Source organism: Dasypus novemcinctus, chromosome X (assembly GCF_030445035.2).
Source record: "Dasypus novemcinctus isolate mDasNov1 chromosome X, mDasNov1.1.hap2, whole genome shotgun sequence".
NCBI lineage: Eukaryota > Metazoa > Chordata > Mammalia > Cingulata > Dasypodidae > Dasypus > Dasypus novemcinctus.
In genome coordinates, this window is record NC_080704.1 from 168,621,031 (window position 1) to 168,633,355 (window position 12,325).

The following is a 12,325-nucleotide window of genomic DNA, read 5'->3' on the forward strand; positions in this document are numbered from 1 at the left end:
TGGTACATAGAGCTCAGAAAGATGTGTTTTTGCTGCAGTAACATTTGAAAATGTTTCTGTAAGCACAATGACTGGCAACATTTTACTCCTGTAAGCTAGATAGAGTATTTTAAAATTTTAACTCTAAAGAACTGTGATGAAAGTATTTTAAATAAATTTACTTACTGTAAAATGCTTCTAATCGAAATTAGTCCAACCCTTTAAAAAGTTAATGAAATATTCACCTAGAACACTATAAGGAAGTAAATGAAAACTACCTGACTTGTGGTAATATCAGATAGTTCTATTGTAAAATGGAGAATGCTGCCTTAGAGAAGGAGAGTTGTTTCAAGCACTCCTAAAAAGGAAATTTATTCACAGACAAAAATTAATCAGAAATAAAGGACAGATTCCACTTCTGGAATGGGGTTCCATGGACCCACTCCCAAAAGAATCAACTGTAACTGATAAAAATATTTTAAGAAACAAACATTTCAATTTTCTGGAAATTTTCCTAAGGGCATACAGCAAATTATAAAAACCACATTTATCCAAGAATGTATTAGTCATCCAAAGAGGTACTGATGCAGAGTACCAGAAATCTGTTGGCTTTTACAAAGGGTATTTATTTGGGGTAAAAGCTTAAAGTCAAAGGGTCTTAAAGAGTCTAACTCAAGGTACCATAAGAGACCATTTCATTCCTTTTCTTACCTCCTTTAAGAATCTAACACCTATCACCAGGAAGTTTTCCTACATTTTCTACTAGAAATTTTATGGTTCATGCTTTCATATTTAGATTTTTAATCCATTTTGAGTTAATTTTTATATAAGGTATAAGATAGGGATCCTCTTTCTCTCTTTTGGCTATGGATATCCAGTTCTCCCAGCACCGTTTGTTGAATGGACCATTCTGCCTGAGCTGAGTTTGATAGACTTGTCAAAAATCACTTGATCATAGATGTGAGGGTGTTTCTGAAATATCAATTTGGTTCCATTGGTCTATGTGTCTGTCTTTATGCCACTACCATGCTGTTTTACCATTGTAGCTAGGAAATAGATTTAAAGTCGGAAAGTGAGCATCCTCCAAATTTGCTTTTAGTTTTTAAGGTGTTTCTGGCTAATTGGGACCCCTTAAACTTGCAAATAAATTTGACAATCATGTTTTCCATTTATTTAAAAAATGCTGGTGGAATTTTTTGGGGATTGCATTGAATATATATATATATATATATATCAGTTTGGGTAGAATTGACATCTTATTTTGATTACAATGCATTTTTAAAAGAAATCAAAAAAGACCTAAATAATTGGGAGATCATCCCATGCTCACAGAATGGAAGACTAAATATCATTAAGATACAGTGGACTTACTGATATTCTATTCATGAACTATTGTGATTAGTAATGAAAGAAAATGTGGCATTGGTGTGGAGAAAGTGGCCATGGTGGCTGCTGGGAGTAGGGAGTAGGAGGAAGAGATGGGATGTGGGGGCATTTTTGGGGGTTGGAGTTGTTCTGGGTGGTGCTGCAGGGACAGTTACTGGACATTTTATGTCCTCCCATGCCCACTGGGGGACTTTGGAAGAGTGTGGGCTATGGTGTGGACCATTGACCATGAGGTGCAGCAGTGCTGAGAGATGTATTCACCAAGTGCAATGAATATCTCATGATGATGGAGGAGGTTGTTGTTATGGGGGAAGGAGTGGGGTATATGGGAACCTCATATTTTTTTTTTTTAATTTTTTTATTTTTTATTGACTTTGTAATAATATTACATTAAAAATATATATGTGAGGTCCCATTCAACCCCACCCCCCCACCCCCCCTCTCCCCCCCCCCAACAACACTCGTTCCCATCATCATGACACATCCATTGGATTTGGTAAGTACATCTTTGGGCACCTCTGCACCTCATATACATTGGTTCACATCATGGCCCATACTCTCCTCTATTCCATCATGTAGGCCCTGTGAGGATTTACAATGTCCGGTGATTACCTCTGAAGCACCATCCAGGGCAGCTCCATGTCCTGAAGACGCCTCCACCTCTCATCTCTTCCTGCCTTTCCCCATACCCTTTGTCAATTATGTCCACTTTTCCCAATCCAATGCCACCTCTTCTATGTGGACACTGGATTGGTTGTGTCCATTGCACCTTTATGTCAAGAGGAGGCTCAGATTCCACCTGGATGCTGGATGCAATCCTCCCATTTTCAGTTGTAATCACTCTAGGCTCCATGGTGTGGTGGTTGTCCTTCTTCACCTCCATCTTAGCTGAGTGTGGTAAGTCCAATAAATCAGATTGTAGGTGCTGGAGTCTGTTGAGGCTCAGGATCTGGCTATCACATTGTCAGTCCAGAGATTCAAATCCCCTAAATATATCTTAAACCCCAACATTAACTGCACCTCCAGCACATTAGCATGAAAGTCTTATGAAGGGAGATCCCATCTGAGTCCAGATTCATCACACATAAACACCATTTCCAAAGAGGGGCCATCTGCCCTGGTAGTTAACCCCATCGGCCATGACCATAACTCCCATGGGTCTCTTTAGCCCTCAAAGGAACCAATATCTGGGGGTTGTATCTGCTTTATCTGTCTCTCTGACTCTGCTCAGTTGTGCATGAGGGCAAACCTTCTGCCAGCCTCCAGACTCTTTTTTAGAAACTCGTAGCCATATAAACTCATTTCTCCTTTCCATTTCCCCCTTACTTTAGGTCAAACAGCATTTTAAAGTCATGGTATTTTATGTAGACATGGATATTCTGCTGATCCGCATTGAACCTTCCGTATAAGGTCATTTTCCAGTTGCATCATCAGTTGGTAGTTGATAGTGGTCCCTCGTTGCCAGGGAGGCTCATCCCCGGGTGTCATGTCCCACGCTGGGGGGAAGGCATTGCATTTACATGCTGAGTTTGGCTTCGAGTCTGGCCACATTTGAGTAACATGAAGGCTGACAGAAGGAAATTCCCAGGCACAAAGTTGCTCTAGGCCTTGTTATTATTTTGGGTTTATCAGCTCACAAGCATAGTCATTAGTATCAGGGGCTCACTGTTGAACCCTCACTCCCTCCCGGTCCCCACCACTGTACCTGGGAGACTGTCGCTGCTCCCCTAGGGACCACGACAGAGCACCACTGGCCAGGAACCCAGTACCCCCCCTACTGTGGTTTTTAATTGTTGCCACTATGAGTATATCCAAACATTACCATGCACCCTGGACATATGTTCTGTACAGCTCCCTGTCAGTCATATATCACCTGTCATTGGTATCCCATACCAGTATCCCTCCATTGCCATTGTTGAAACACTCTGTGATCCAGAACTCCCCGAAATTTGAAGCCCAATATAATGTCATGGTCCCTTACTAGGGAATGGCATATAGCGATGAGTTTAAAGGATAGATAAAGAACTTGGATAAAGTTAGATAAAGAACTTAGATAAAGAATGTTGACTTGAAAAAATTCCACATCCTATTTTTTTTTTTTTTCCCCCCCCTAATTATTCAGCTTTTCTTCACAGGAGTCCTAGACCACAGCAATGTATATATATAATATACAGCACTCCCACACATCCACCAGAAAACCTTTTCCCTTCCACAGTGATACTCTTACGCCCTATTCATATCATATTTACTTAAAGTGATGTACAGAGTCTGAGACATTAGCTTTCTAACAAGGTGACATCTGTGTTTACATTATGGTGCATACTTTAGGATACACAGTTCTTTACATTTTTAGTTATCCTATGTTTTACATTATGGTTTACATTATCAGTCTGTCATCTCCTATATGTTATGGTGTAATATTACATGTTTTATATCCATCCTTGTGTACTCTCAAGAAACTCCTCTCTTACCCCCCATTTACTTTGGTTCCACACATTTAACGTCCATTTTCCCTTCCACCTTGGTGCCCTCAGTGATAGCCAACCTCCGTTTCCTGAGGAGCCACTTCCAGAGATAGATGGAATAGTGTTCAGGACCTAACTTGCTCAACTGCCCCAATGCCCTGGGAGCCACCCTTTCTCTCGAGGGATACAGTTCCCTCTATTGGATGGCATTAGTCCTCCCCAGGATGTGGGTCCACCCCCACTCTCACTACTTGGGTTTCTACCCCATGGTGTCACCCACTCTGGCAGAATGAGCATTTAGACATTCCCCAGGAGCCCGTCCTGCATCAGACCCTCCCCTCCGAGCATTCTAAACAGGTAACCCTCTTTATTATATTTTGATATGATTTTCTCGGCATTTTACTCTCCACCAACACCTGACCCTCTCCTGGTTCGTATGCTACCCCTCCCTCCCCCCACTTTTGGGCAACGTTACCCACCCGTCCCTCCCCAGCCACCCTCAAACCCGCAAAGCCCCAAGCAAAGGCAACCCCTTGCCCCCCTTTTATCTCTTCTTTGTGTTCATACTTACCACCATCTCGTCTTAAATTCCACCCCTGCAGACATCGGCTCATATCCTTCCTCCACCCTCCGATTTCCTGCAAGCCTATCGTTCAGTCTCTTGCTATCTAGGGCAGCTTGTTTATTTCATATCATTGAGGTCATGTAGTATTTGTCCTTTAATGTCTGGGTTGCTTCACTCAACATAAGGTTCTCAAGATTCATCCATGTTATCACATGTGTTTGTAGTGTGTTTGTTCTTACAGCCGAGTAGTATTCCATTGTGTGTATATACCACATTTTATTGATCCACTCGTCTGTTGATGGGCATTTGGGTTGATTCCAACTTTTGGCAATAGTGAACAATGCTGCTATGAACATTGGTGTACATATATTGGTTTGTGTTCTTGTTTTCAGTTCTGCTGGGTATATTCCCAGCAGTGGTATTGCTGGGTCATATGGCAAATCTATGGCTAGTTTTTTGAGAAACCGCCATACTGTTCTCCAGAATGGTTGGATCCTTCTGCATTCCCACCAGCAGTGGATGAGTGTTCCCCTTCCTTCACATCCTCTCCAGCACTTGTATTCTTCTGTTTTTTTCATAGCTGTCAATCTTATGGGTGTAAGATGGTATCTCATTGTGGTTTTGATTTGCATTTCCCTGATAGCTAGAGATTTGGAACATTTTTTCATGTGCTTTCTTGCCATTTGTATTTCTTCTTCGGAGAAGTGTCTGTTTAAGTCTTTTTCCCATTTTTTAAATGGATTGTTTATCTTTTTATTTTCAAGATGTAGGAGTTCTTTATATATGCAAGTTATAAGTTTCTTATCAGATATATGATTGCCAAATATTTTCTCCCACTGTGTGGGCTCCCTTTTTACTTTCTTGACAAACTCCTTTGAGGTGCAGAAGGCTTTAATTTTGAGGAAGTCCCATTTATCTATTAGTTCTTTTGCTGCTCGTGCTTTTGGTGAGATATTCATAAATCCATTACCTATTACAAGGTCCTGTAGATGTTTCCCTACACTGCTTTCTAAGGTTTTTATGGTCTTGGCTCTTATATTTAGGTCTTTGATCCATCTTGAGTTGATCTTTGTATAAGGTGTGAGATGGTAATCCTCTTTCATTCTTCTACATATGGCTATCCAGTTCTCCAGACACCATTTGTTGAATAGGCCACTCTCTCCCAGTTGAGAGGGTTTGGTGGCTTTATCGAATATTATGTGGTTGTATATGTGAGGTTCTATATCAGAGCTTTCAATTCGATTCCATTGGTCTATATGTCTCTCCTTATGCCAATACCATGCTGTTTTCACCACCGTAGCTTTATAGTATGTTTTGAAGTCAGGTAGTGTGATTCCTCCAATTTCGTTTTTCTTTTTCAGTATGTCTTTGGCTATTCGGGGTCTCTTTCCTTTCCAAATAAATTTCATAGTTAGTTTTTCTAGTTCCTTAAAGAAGGCTGCATTGATTTTTATTGGGATTGCATTGAATGTGTAGATCAATTTTGGTAGGATAGACATCTTAATAATGTTCAGTCTTCCTATCCATGAACAAGGAATAGTCTTCCATTTATTTAGGTCTTCTTTGATTTCCTTGAACAATCTTGTATAGTTCTCAGTGTATAAGTTCTTTACCTCTTTAGTTAAATTTATTCCTAAGTATTTGATTTTTTTATTTACTATTGTGAATGGTATTTGTTTCTTGATTTCCTCCTGATCTTGCTCATTATTGGTGTACAGAAATGCTACTGATTTTTGCGCATTGATCTTATAACCTGCGACTTTACTAAACTCATTTATGAGTTCTAGAATCTTCGTTGTAGATCTCTCAGGGTTTTCTATGTATAGGATCATGTCATCTGCAAATAATGAAATTTTGACTTCTTCCTTTCCAATTTGAATGCCTTTTATTTCTGGTTCTTGCCTCAGTGCTCGAGCAAGTACTTCTAAGACAATGTTAAATAGGAGCGGCGACAGTGGGCATCCTTGTCTTGTTCCTGAGTTTAGAGGGAAGGAGTCTAGGATTTCTCCATTGTAAACAATATTGGCTTTAGGTTTTTCATATATACTCTTTATCATGTTCAAAAAATTTCCTTGTATTCCAATCATTTGGAGTGTTTTTATCAAGAAAGGGTGCTGTATTTTGTCAAATGCTTTTTCTGCATCAATAGATATAATCATGTGATTTTTTTCCTTCAATCTGTTTATATGGTGTATTACGTTGATTGATTTTCTTATGTTGAACCATCCTTGCATACCTGGGATGAATCCCACTTGGTCGTGGTGTATAATTCATTTAATGTGTTGTTGAATACGATTAGCAAGTATTTTGTTAAGTATTTTTGCGTCTAGGTTCATTAGAGAAATTGGTCTGTAATTTTCCTTTCTTGTGATGTCTTTGTTTGGCTTTGGTACTAGGGTAATGTTGGCATCATAGAAGGAGTTGGGTAATGTTCTTTCTGTTTCGATGGTTTGGAATAGTTTCAGCAGGATTGGTGTCAGTTCTTTCCGGAATGTTTTATAGAATTCACCTGTGAAGCCATCTGGCCCTGGGCTCTTCTTAGTTGGGAGATTTTTAATAACTGATTCTATCTCTCTGCTTGTGATTGGTTTGTTAAGATCATCAATTTCTTCTTTTGTCAATATGGGCTGTTTATGTGTTTCTAGGAATTTGTCCATTTCCTCTAGATTGTCATTTTTGTTGGAATATAGTTTTTCAAAATATCCTCTTATGATAGTCTTTATTTCTGTGGGGTCAGTGGTGATATCGCCTTTCTCATTTCTTATTTTGTGTATTTGCATCTTCTCTCTTTTTTTCTTTGTTAGTGTTGCTAAAGGTTTGTCAATTTTGTTAATCTTCTCAAAAAACCAGCTCTTGGTCTTGTTTATCTGTTCAAGTGCTTTCTTATTTTCTATTTCATTTAGTTCTGCTCTTATCTTTGTTATTTCCTTCCTTCTTCTTCCTGTTGGGTTACTTTGTTGTTGTTTTTCTAATTCCTTCAAATGTGCAGTTAGTTCTTCAATTTTTGCTCTTTCTTCTTTTTTGATATATGAATTTATGGCTATAAACTTCCCTCTCAGTACTGCTTTTGCTGCATCCCATAAATTTTGGTATGTTGTGTTATCATTATCATTTGTTTCAAGGTAGTCATTGATTTCCTTTGAGATTTCCTCTTTGACCCATTGTTTTTCTAAGAGTGTGTTGTTTAATTTCCAAATCGTGGTGTGAAATCTGGGCTTCTTTCCCTTGCAAATCTCCAGCTTGACTCCACTGTGGTCAGAGATAATGTTTTGTATGATTTCAATCTTTCTGAATTCGTTCAGCCTTTCTTTGTGGCCTAGCATATGATCTATCTTGGAGAATGATCCATGTGCGCTTGAGAAAAATGTATATCCTGCTGTGTTTGGGTGTAGCGATCTATATATGTCTATTAGATCGAGCTCCTCTAATATACTATTCAGATGTTTTGTTTCTTTGGTGATTCTCTTTTGAGATGTTCTGTCCAGAGTTGATAGTGGTGTATTAAAATCCCCCACTATAATTGTAGATGTATCTATTCTTTCACTTAGTTTTTCCAGCGTTTGCCTGACGTATTTAGAGGCACCCTTGTTAGGGGCATAGATATTTATGATTGTTCGATCTTCTTGACAGATTTTCCCTTTGACTAAAATGTAGTATCCTTCTTTGTCTCTCACAATTGTTTCACATTTAAAGTCTATTTTGTCTGATATTAATATAGCTACTCCTGCCTTTTTTTGGTTATTGTTAGCTTGAATGATTGTTTTCCAGCCTTTCACTTTCAATCTCCATGCGTCTCTGGGTCTAAGATGTGTCTCTTGTAGACAGCATATGGATGGGTCATATTTCCTTATCCAGTGTCCCAGTCTGAATCTTTTGATAGGTGAGTTTAATCCATTGACATTCAGTGTTATTACTATCAAGGAATTATTTGTGTTAGCCATATTTTGATTGGATTTGTGTTTGTCATATTTTGTTTGTATATTTTTTTTTGTCTTTTTTGTTGTTGTTGTTGGTCTTATACTCTCCTCCAACGTTGCCTTTCCTGTTTTTTCCTTTCTTCCTGCAGAACTCCCTTTAGAATTTCTTGAAGGGGAGGTTTCTTGTTGGTATACTCTTTCAGTTTCTGTTTGTCTGCGAATATTTTGAACTCTCCATCATGTTTGAATGCTAGTTTAGCTGGATAGAGTATTCTTGGTTGGAAATTTTTTTCCTTTAGTACCTTGACTATATCATACCACTGTCTTCTTGCCTCCATGGTTTCAGAAGAGAAATCAGCACTTAATCTCATTGAGCTTCCCTTGTATGTGATGGTTTTCTTTTCTCTTGCTGCTTTTAGGATTTTCTCTTTGTCTTGAGCATTGGATAATTTGACAAGTATATGTCTTGGGGTGGGCCTGTTGGGGTTTATGACTTGTGGAGTGCGCTGTGCTTCTTGGATATGTACATCTGTCTCTTTCAGTAGATTTGGGAAGTTTTCAGCCATTATTTCCTGCAACACTCTTTCTGACCCCTTTCCCTTCTCTTCACCTTCTGGAATGCCTATAATACGTATGTTTGAGCATTTTGCATTGTCATTCAGGTCCCTAAATCCTAATTGGATTTTTTCTATCTTCTTATTGACCCCTTCTACTATCTGTTTGATTTCTGATGTACTGTCTTCCACATCACTTATTCTCTGCTCTGTCTCTTCTAGTCTGCTGATATTTGCTGCAAGTGTATTTTTGATTTCTTGAACTGTGGTGTTCATTCCCATCATATCTGTTATGTTTTTGCGTATGTCTGCAATTTCCCCTCCAAGTGATGTCTTCATGTTGTTAACCTCTTTCATTACTGCATCAAATTTGTCGGTGATAAATGTTCTGAGATCGTTCATTGCTTGTGCCAAGTTTTGCTCCCCTTCGTGATTATTGGTTTGTTGATTGGATTCAGCCATGTTTTCCTGATTATTGGTTTGGTTCGTAGATTTTTGTTGCTTTCTGGTCATCTCTTTATTTTGACGAATTTAATCAGTTCCTTAGCTTCTTTGTCTGCTCTTGGAGGTTAATTAGTTGTTATTTTTGCACAGGTGTTATATCTTCTCTTTGTCACTTTTTTCTTCTTATTCTAGTTACTTGTTGTTGGTTAAGTTCACTTTAGAGGAAAGTATTAGTGTTGGGGAAAGGCAATTGTGTAAGCAAGGGAAAAGTGTAAAGTTGTATTGGTGATGTATGTTAATAAAGCAGGAATATGAGATCTGGAAGGATGGTGGTTAGATTCATGTAGATTGTATAGAGTTATAGCTGTAGGTAGAGTACCTTTTATGAAGTTGATGACTGAATTTGGGAGGAATATGGTATGAACTACACAGCTATTGTTTTCATGAGAGAGGGAAAAAGAAAAGAAAGGTAATAGTTTCAAGAGTGGATAATAGACAGAAAACAGAACAAAGGTATTAGAAATTAAGAGTTAGACACTTTGTGGATCGAAGAACGGGAGGTGGGGGGTGGAATATAGGAGAGACAGTAGATGATAGTGGATATCAAGATGCAGGGGAAGGGGGATAGTGTAGGTAGCCTAAATCAGTTCACACAGAAATGAGGCAGTGGAGGATGGGAAAACCCAGCAAATGTGAGGTGTTCCCTGTAGCACCTATTGTATACTTGAATTAAAGTAAAAATAAGTGGAAGGTGAGGGACAAGAGGGAAAGAGAAAACCAAAAAAAAAAAAAAAACAAAAAAACTAATTATAATAAAGAAAAAAGAAAGGCAAGAAGAAAGGAAGAAAGAAAAAGAGGATGGGCAAACGGTGGGGAACGGATAGGGAGAAGAGAGATACAGGTACACACGTGTCACAATTGCAACACTATCTAAAACAACAACTTCCCCCCGCTTTGCCCTAAAACCCCCCCGTCTGTCTGCCCAAATGGGTCTGCAAGCACCTCCCTTCCCACAAACCCCCAATAGGCCGCCCAGGGCCCACGAACTCCCCAGTACTGCAGATGCTCAAAAAAAAAAAAAAAAAAAAAAAATTAAGTAAAACTAAAAAAAAAAAAACAACAAAAAACAAACAAACAAACAAACAAAAAAAACAGAAACCCCTCCGCAGGCCCGGCTCCGCCCGCCGCGGAGGCTTGGACCGGCTCTGCCCGGCTCCTCACGCCGCCTTGGCCTGGCCTGGCTCCGCCCAGCTCCGCTCGCTACAGCGGCCCAGCCGGCTCCGGCGTCCACCTCCCGCCACCGCGGCCTGGACCGGCCCTGCCCGGCTCCGTACCCGCCGCGGCCTGACCCGGGCCCGCCCGGCTCCAAACGCTACCGCGGCCCGCAGCCGGGGCCTGCACTGGCCCCGCCCGGCTCCAAGCGCTACCGCGGCCCGCAGCCGGGGCCTGCACCGGCCCCGCCCGGCTCCAAGCGCTACCGCGGCCCGCAGCCGGGGCCTGCACCGGCCCCGCCCGGCTCCAAACGCTACCACGGCCCGCAGCCGGGGCCTGCACCGGCCCCGCCCGGCTCCAAACGCTACCGCGGCCCGGCTCGGCCTGGCTCGGCCCCGCCCGGCCCCGCTCACCGCCGGCGCAGCGCGGCCCGGCCTGGCTCAGCCCCACCGAGCGGGGCTAGATGCCTCGTCTCCGCCTACCCAAGAAGGGAATCCTCTACAGGTAGCTGGGATCTCCGTGTATATTTCACAGACGAATCCTCTCTGTTACCTTCCCTCCAAATCGATGTCCAGACACCTCCGGACCAGCAAAAATCCCGAAACAATCCGGTCCCAAAGATTCTCCAACGCCGCCCAGCCGATTCCCTGCAGAAGCTGCTCCCGGCTTTGCGGGCGTCCTCATATTTTTTTAATGTAACATTAAAAAAACAAATAAAGACAAAAAACGCATTGTAGGACTGCGACCCGGGCGGGCATGGCCCGACACGTGTTCCTAAAGGGGCCGCCAGGTGTTGGGAAAACAACACTGATTCGGAAAGTCAGTGAGGTTTTAAAGTCCTCTGGCGTGCCTGTGGATGGATTATATACAGAAGAAGTCAGACAAGGAGGGAGAAGAATAGGATTTGATGTTGTCACTCTTTCTGGCACTCGGGGTCCTTTATCTAGAATTGGGGCAGCACCTCCGGCTGGAAAACGGGAATACCGAGTTGGGCAGTATGGTGGATCTGCCTGCCTTTGAGCAGTTGGCGCTTCCTGTCTTGAGGAACGCAGATTCCAGCAGTGGCCCAGGGCAGAGAGTGTGAGTCATTGATGAAATTGGGAAAATGGAGCTCTTCAGTCAGACTTTCATCCAAGCTGTTCGTCAGACACTGTCCACCCCAGGAATCATAATCCTTGGCACAATACCAGTCCCTAAAGGAAAGCCACTGGCGCTAGTGGAAGAAATAAGAAACAGAAGCGACGTGAAGGTGTTTAATGTTACCAAGGAAAACCGAAACAACCTTCTGCAAGATATTGGAATGTGGGTGCAGAACGGGAGGAAGTGAAGATGATCTGTGTTCCTGCTTTTTGTGCATGTGAAGAAATGTGCACAGTTCAAGCGGGGCCTGATGGGGACCCTGCCTGTCAAGATTTTATACCTTTAGGTTTATGATCACCAAGTTCTTGAAGCCTTGTGGGCTTTTCCAAAAAAGCTTGACAGCTGTTTTCCATAAAGTGTTTAAAAGATTAAATTAGCCATAATGCTGGATTGACTATACAGGATTAACAATCCATTATGGTTTATTTATGCTTAAAGATTTCTGTTTATTTCCTCTTGCAGTCCTGTGCATGATTTGGGTTAATTATGAAATGAGAAATGGTTTTGAGAGCATTAGATGGAATTTACCCCACTGAAGTTTATAAACATGTTCAAGGGATGGAGGAAAAAAGAGCCCACTACTTTTTTTTTTTTAAAGATTTATTTATTTATTTAATTCCCCGCCCCGCCGGTTGTCTGTTCTCTGTGTCTATTTGCTGCGTC

The 12,325-nt window shown here is 41.3% G+C and overlaps 1 pseudogene; it reads left to right on the forward strand.

The window, feature by feature from the left end:
- The first annotated feature begins 11,264 nt into the window (after positions 1 to 11,264).
- On the forward strand, positions 11,265 to 11,849 carry LOC101418942 (cancer-related nucleoside-triphosphatase pseudogene; annotated as a pseudogene).
- Positions 11,850 to 12,325: the final 476 nt, after the last annotated feature.